The 7,325-nt window shown below is 23.3% G+C and overlaps 1 long non-coding RNA gene across 1 annotated transcript; it reads left to right on the top strand.

The window, feature by feature from the left end:
* Positions 1 to 274: 274 nt before the first annotated feature.
* On the top strand, positions 275 to 5,354 carry LOC129612209 (uncharacterized). Its single transcript, XR_008697213.1, has 3 exons — positions 275 to 426; positions 1,901 to 1,956; positions 5,092 to 5,354. It is a non-coding gene; the product is annotated as an uncharacterized LOC129612209 (long non-coding RNA).
* Positions 5,355 to 7,325: the final 1,971 nt, after the last annotated feature.

The raw sequence follows: 7,325 nt of genomic DNA on the forward strand, positions 1-7,325 counted from the left end.
TTTTTTTTTTTATTTCAATTTATTTTACTTAATTAATTTAATAATGATTTTATTATAAAATTCTATTTTATTACAGATTACGAAGAAATTATAAATTTGTGTTAATACATTAATTATTTGACAAAATAATTGTGTTATACTTGAATATAAAAATCAGGTCATTATGAAAATGAATTGAATTTCTGGGAAATTTCAAAAGTTTTATGTAAGTAATTAATTTTTTCTTTTTAAATTAATTTTGACAAATTTCTTAAAATAATTTTTTTAGGAAAAAAATTATGCCATTCGAGAGGAAAATGAAAGACAGTTTGTACCAAATCGACTTAATTGCGATTACAAGACGATTTTCTAATTACAATTTTAAGGAGATTTTGTTAAGGAACGTGTGATTTTTGAAAACTTAAAATTTTTCATGAAAAATAACAAGTAAGTTTAATTTGTAGATAAATTGTAGAATTTCATTTAAATGATTTATTTTTTTGAAACTTCATTATCAATTTAAAATAAAATGTGCATTATAATAACGCGTCATATCATAACACGAGCACGAAAGTTATAAAATTGCATATTTCTAGGGGTTATATCGAAATAAGCATAATTTGTTTTATTATTTCTTAAATAATTTTTTAATGATAATAAAAATTTTTTAATTAATTTTCATTATGGCAATCTAACTGGCTATAAGTAAAGAAGTAATATGATATTGTTGCCATACAATATTAGAGATAAAAGTTCTTGTAAATGCATATGTAGAGTTTAAAGTATATTTTTGTAAATAAAAATTTTCAATTATGAAAAAAATTTGTACTTTTATAGTAGAAAATAATGCTAGAAATAAAAATTTCATTTCTAACATTATTTTCTAGCATAAAATTGAGAAGTTTCCTCAATGAAGTTTAAAATTTGGCTTTTTAATTGAATAGTAAAATTTAAAGCTAGTCAGAATAAATTAAAATATTTTCGGTAGGTGTCATGTGTGGAAAACTTATTGTGAGTCTTTATATATTTATATAATACTATTATCTTAAGTTCCATAATATGAAAAATAATTGTAAATCGTCTTTGATTATATATTTAGAGTACGTATGAAACCATTTCTACTATTTATTCAGTATAAATGAACTTTGAAAACCATATTATTACATGGAATTTATTTTCATTTCATTACAAAATAATTTAAAAATTTTACTTTCAAAAGAATTTTAAAAATTTTCATTTATACTATTTAAAATTAAAAGCAAAAGTTGCATATTTTAACCATGTATTTTATAAAATTTAAATTTTAACAATATATAAGTAGATTTAGTATATTTGATCTTACATATATAAACTAAATTACAATTAATTTTATTCAATTGCAATGCTATTTTATATTTTCTTATTTATCGAAAATTTTACAAAAATTTAATAAAAGGGAGGGGGGGGGGGGGGGGAGGGTAAATAAGAAATTAAAAATTTAAATTGTTTTACAATTTAATTTAACTTTGTATTATACAAAAATTTTTTAAAAAATGAAAAAATTTACTCATTTGTTTTATTTTAAATGAAAATATTTAAATAAAAATTTTTAACGAGGTTTGTTCAAAAAATACTAAATAAATAAATATTATTAGTAAATAATTTACTTGTAGTAAATTTAACCGGAACCTGGTTAAGCCAGAGTACGGAAATTTTGTGTATCATATTTGGAAAAGCAACCCTTTTCTTTTGATTTAATTTTGCTTCCCGGGGTCGAAATTCTGACAAAAACTTGAATATTTTATGAATATTCTCATAACTCATTTCGTGCACTACTACAAATCCCAATTTTATCAAGACAAAGTTATTTCTTAAATTTTAGCTTCACTCCAAATTTTTTTAGGGAGCAATTTCATGTATAACAAATATTTTTTTTTTTAAGAAATATTTTGAGTGTAGTGCCTGAAAACTAGACTTGTTTCGGAGCAAAAAAATTCGGTAAGTTTATTTAGAAAAAAAAAATTTCATATTTATCGGTCAGTAATAAAAATATGAAGCTCATAATTTACAAAAGTTCAAATATTCTCATTAAAACTAAAATTGAACAAAAATTTTCTCATCGTTCAAGTAATTTTTTAGGTTTCAATTTTTCAAAAACTTTTCAATTATAACTTCAAAATATTTGAAGTTCTTTTTGTATTTTAAACACCTGTAGAATTTTTTTTATACATTTTTTTTGTTCTATAAAATGGTTATGTCCGACAATATTAAATTAAATGAGATCAGACATTTTTAAAGATGCAATAAAAATTTTTTTTTTTAGAAAATTTTCGGTTTTTTCTTAAATAAATTTTATTTTATTCATTTCGTATATTTTAAATGAGAAGAAAAATATCTTTAATGTCAAAGTGTAGTAAATTTCATTTTTCAATATAAATTAAATATAGTGTATAGGAAAAAACCAAAAGAAAAATAAAACACAAAAAATGAGCAATTTACCATTTTAAGGAGAAAAATGAAAATAAAGAATCTGAAATGAAATAAAATAGAATTTAACCTTCATAAACCTATTGTATTTATAAAAGGATATTTTTATTCACTTTTTTGTTCTTTCAATACATTGAAATAATAAATATACTTTGGACTCAAATACTCAATCTATATGTTTGTGTGTTTGTTTATGTTTAAAAATGAAAAAGGGAAAACCTGAACGAATTGGTTAACGATTCGAAGCAGAATCACCTTCTAAAATACTTTTAGATTTAAAATCCTTTTTTTTTTTTTTCTCATTTTTATTTTTATTTTAGTTTAATATTTTTTTTTTCTACTTTCTAATTTTGCTGTCAAATAAATTTTCAACTTACTATTTACAGACATTTTTCCAGTCGATTGAATTTTCCTTTCTTGTTTCCATAATAAATACCATAACAGTAAACCATTTATATATTTTATAAGTATTAAATTTAATCGTAATTTATAATTGAACACACATACAAATTTTTTGTGCATATATATGTATATATTGAAATGAATATTTTATTATGTACATAAAAGCATAAATTTAATATTGAAATTGAAGAAAATTTCTTTTTAAACATGTGCTAAAAATTTAAGTATTTTTTATTTTCTTGTTTCTGTTTTAAATTCATATTTGTATCGGGATTGAAGTAGTCCAGATGATTTAGACAACAAAATATTATTAAATTTAATATTATAAAATAATATTTTTTATTTTATTTAGTGAAAATTTTAAGAATAAAACAAAATTGATGGCAATAGTTTTAATATTTTGTTGAATTTTATGCTTGAAAAGTGTTGCATTTTCATCATGGTTTTGAGGAGTGCAGTAAAGTTGTTTTGATAATCAAGGTATTTTACATTTTTGAATAAAATTATAAATAGAGGGGGCTTTTGGATTCAAAACTTATTTATAAATTCAATATTGTCTTAACGAAAATTACTTTATACGTTAACAAATTACCGTATTGCATACTTTTAGGAGAGAAGCAAAAAATTATTAAAGGTGTTGTATATATTAATAGATTACGATTTTCACTACATACCAGATGCAATTTACATTAAAAATATTTATAATAGAAAAACATATACTACTTTGCTTTTTCAGAATGGTTATTTATTGTATGTTATGAATGGAATGGACTTGTATTGTCTAATTTAGAGTGTTGTTAACATAAGAAATGTGAAACGAATTTCGAAAAAATTTTATTCTAATGAAGTAAAGAATTTATTAGTGTCTAGTAAACTCCGTAAAATTATAGATTTCTGTGACTAGCAACTCGATCACCAGCAACTCGATTTTTTATAGTATAAGCTTCTAGAGAAGGAGGAATTTTAAAAAAAAAAAATTGTTTTAACATAAAATGGGGGTTTTTCATCATAAAATTTTGCTCTCAATTTAATACTATAATCGAATTGATTTGAAATTATGCCAAAATAATGAAATTTAACTTTGAGAATCATTGAAATTACTTTTACTTTTAAAAGAAATGAAATTGTTAGTTTTCAAGTTAAAGTAACTTTTATGAAAAAAAAACGAAAAGCTATATAAATAATTCTTAACTAATTCAATTAAATTAAATAGAATTTAATTAATAATTTTACTAAAAACAACATCAAAAAGATGTAGAAAAATATGAAAAAATAAAAAAGGAAAATCTCGAAGGTGTCTACCCTCTGAACATGCTAATTTTGTTGGATTAAAAAGAAAAAAAATAATAAGGGAATTAAATTACGCATTCCCTGTGCTAATTATAATTCTTGTCAAGAAAATTCATGCTTTAATGCAAATAAGAAAATTTTATAAAAAACAAATTTTTATAATAGGAAAAATATATCCTATAGTATGTTGCACATATGCATATTCATACATATACCACTGTATATGTTAATTGTGTTATAGTGAAATTAGTAGCAATTGTTCTAGTGTATTTCCTTTATTTAAACAGTACGTACCAGATAAATAATTTAAATCGATTTTCCCGGGTTATTATCTCCTAAATATTTTATAAAAAATCAATTTACAGTCATGTGTTTCTTCGAAACAAAAAGTAGTACCGTCTTTTTAAAATAAAAACAAAATTACTCCTAATCATATGCAATAAAAAATTACGATTCCTCCTAAAAGTATGTAACATATGAATAAAATGATATTGTTTATACTTATTATTTCTCGTTAAAGCGATACAAATAAATTATACACTTGATTGGATTGTGCCGTTTAACAACAAATCATGCTTTTGATTGACTTTATACGGTAAATGTTATTATTCGGAAATCTTCGTTATATGAACCAGTTGCGCTGAACTCAACTTTTATAGTATTGCGTTTCATTTTGTAGTTTTAATATTTTTTCTGAAAAAGAGGATTACTGTCGTGTAAATCTTTAATAACATATGATTATGTAATAGGTTTAAGATATATGTGCATACACAAATGTACGTACATTTCTTTGTAGTTGTAACATTTTCCTTTTAACATTTTACATTTATACATAAAAATAGTGAGAAAAGTATGTAGCTTTTCACATGCATAAGTATTTAAATTCAAATAACTTTTATATGAAAGTATGCTAATAATTTTTTATTTCATTTTTTTTTTGTTCATTCATTTAAGCTCAAAGGACACACATAACTGAAGAAAGTACAATTTTTGCAGAGAAAAAAAAAGAAAAAAAAAACAATTAGTAAAAGAGCTACAAAACCAACAACAACACCATAAAAAAAAAGATTAACATTAAAAAACTCAAGTTTTAAATTTAAGAAAAAATATTTCAGGTTTACATTTTATGCTATCGCGTAACCATCGCATACCAAAGTATGTGCAAATACAATTATACGTAATGGTATTACTCTATTTGACCATACATATATATATATATATATGTATGTATATACACGGACGAGTACGAGAAGGATAAATGCGTGTGTATGTATAATATTATATTTTTTTTTCTTATAATAATAATAATGTATTCCATCCGCATGATTATATAAAGTGTAATCTGTGAAATGCATGGTTTGCTTAATTAGCAAAAGCTTGAGGCATTATGCACGTGTTTTTAAGTATAATGTACACACATATAAAATATTATTACAGGATATTTGTAAGGTTCTGAATTAATGTATGTTTGTGTATATAGAAACGGAACAACAAGAAATAGTTGAAGAAGGAACACGAAGAAGAAGAAATGGTTTTGCATTTAACAATTATATGTTTTACACCATGTAAGGTAACAGGATCATCCATTAAGAAAAACTATATAAAAGAGAAAAGGTGAGGTTTGTTTTCTATTTCAAAATTTAAAAAAAAAAAAAAAATTTTGCATTAAATTCTTTACAAAATATATGTTGAATAGAATCTAGTAGCTTTCAATTGCGCATCCTTAGTTTTTTAGTTTAAACACTTAGTTTTTTTATTCTGCCTCAATTCTATGACTCGCATTTCACGTTCGTAGTTTTACAACTTCGACTTTGATTTTAAATTCACAATATTAAGATTTCGTCTTCGATTCGTCAACTCTGACTTCATAAATCGGCTGGCTTAACGATTTTGCATCTTTGATTTCACAACTCTGATTCCAGAAATTTAACTCAATGACTGACTGTATTCTGATTCCATTATTCTGCCTCAAGATTTTGACTCCATGACTTTAACTCCATGACTTCATGACTCTGACTCCGTGACTCCGGCACCACGACTCTGATTCTCAAAATTTCGGTGTCCTTAGTGCGTCATCACTGCTCTCATTCTTTGACTTTGACTTCAATTCCAAAACTAATCAAATATTTGATAGAAAATACCACATCGAACGGAGTATAAAAATTTTCTTTTCAACTGATTTGCGGTTTTCAATAAGTACTTGGTGTTGATGTGATTTCTGGTTCAATAACACTATAATTCTTTTTGCTAATATTAGATTATTTGTATGGTACAATAGATTTAATTTCAGAATCATACAAAACAATTAATTTATGACTCATTTATCCGATTTCTTAAACTCCACCAAAATTATATTCAAAGTGTTTTATTGTTCACATGTGAATTAAAAAAAAAAAACTTTTTTTTGTGCTATAATGAGCCTGTTTTTATTATGGCCTAAATATTCTTCATGCATTTTGATTTAATCCAAAATTTTAATTTCTTATTATAGGTACTTTAATTCACGATACATCCTTTAATACTGTATTCTTGTAATGTGACATATTTTTACATAAACAAATATTTTTTACAACAGAAAGGAGTGAAAACAAATGAGGGCGCATAGTGCACAGTAGGGATGCACACGATTTAAAAAAAGAAAATTTATTATTGTTGTTATTATGTTACTTACCATAATCCTGTTATTTTAATCTATGTAATAAGGCAATGATAATTTTTATGCACTAAAAAAACTATATGTACGTATGTATATGTATGTACACTTGTAGAAATGCTAAAAAAAATAAAATATAAAAGTAGGAATTTTTCACTGAGGTGATATTAATTAACTAAAGTTATTTTCGTACATTGCACATTTCGCGAGGATTTTTGTTTTTCTTTTTTCAATTTTTTTTTTTTTTTTGCTGCAGAACTCCTTATAAAATGTCCTTTTCAATTATGAAAATTTCAATGTTTAATTTTTTATTTTTGTTTTTTTTTTTTTTTGGTTAAATTTTTCTTATTTTTTTTTCTCTGTGTTATTTTTTCTTTACGACAGAGAGGAATAAGTATTTTGTGCATGTAAAGTGGTTTAAATTCTATAATGCCATGTCCTTAATATATAAAAGAAAGTAAGATTTTTTCTTGATAATATTTGCATATATGTGTGTATATGTGTACGTGTATATAAATATAAAAATTTATTTAAC

Source organism: Condylostylus longicornis, unplaced genomic scaffold (genome assembly GCF_029603195.1).
Source record: "Condylostylus longicornis isolate FDR11 unplaced genomic scaffold, ASM2960319v2 ptg000063l, whole genome shotgun sequence".
Taxonomy (NCBI): domain Eukaryota; kingdom Metazoa; phylum Arthropoda; class Insecta; order Diptera; family Dolichopodidae; genus Condylostylus; species Condylostylus longicornis.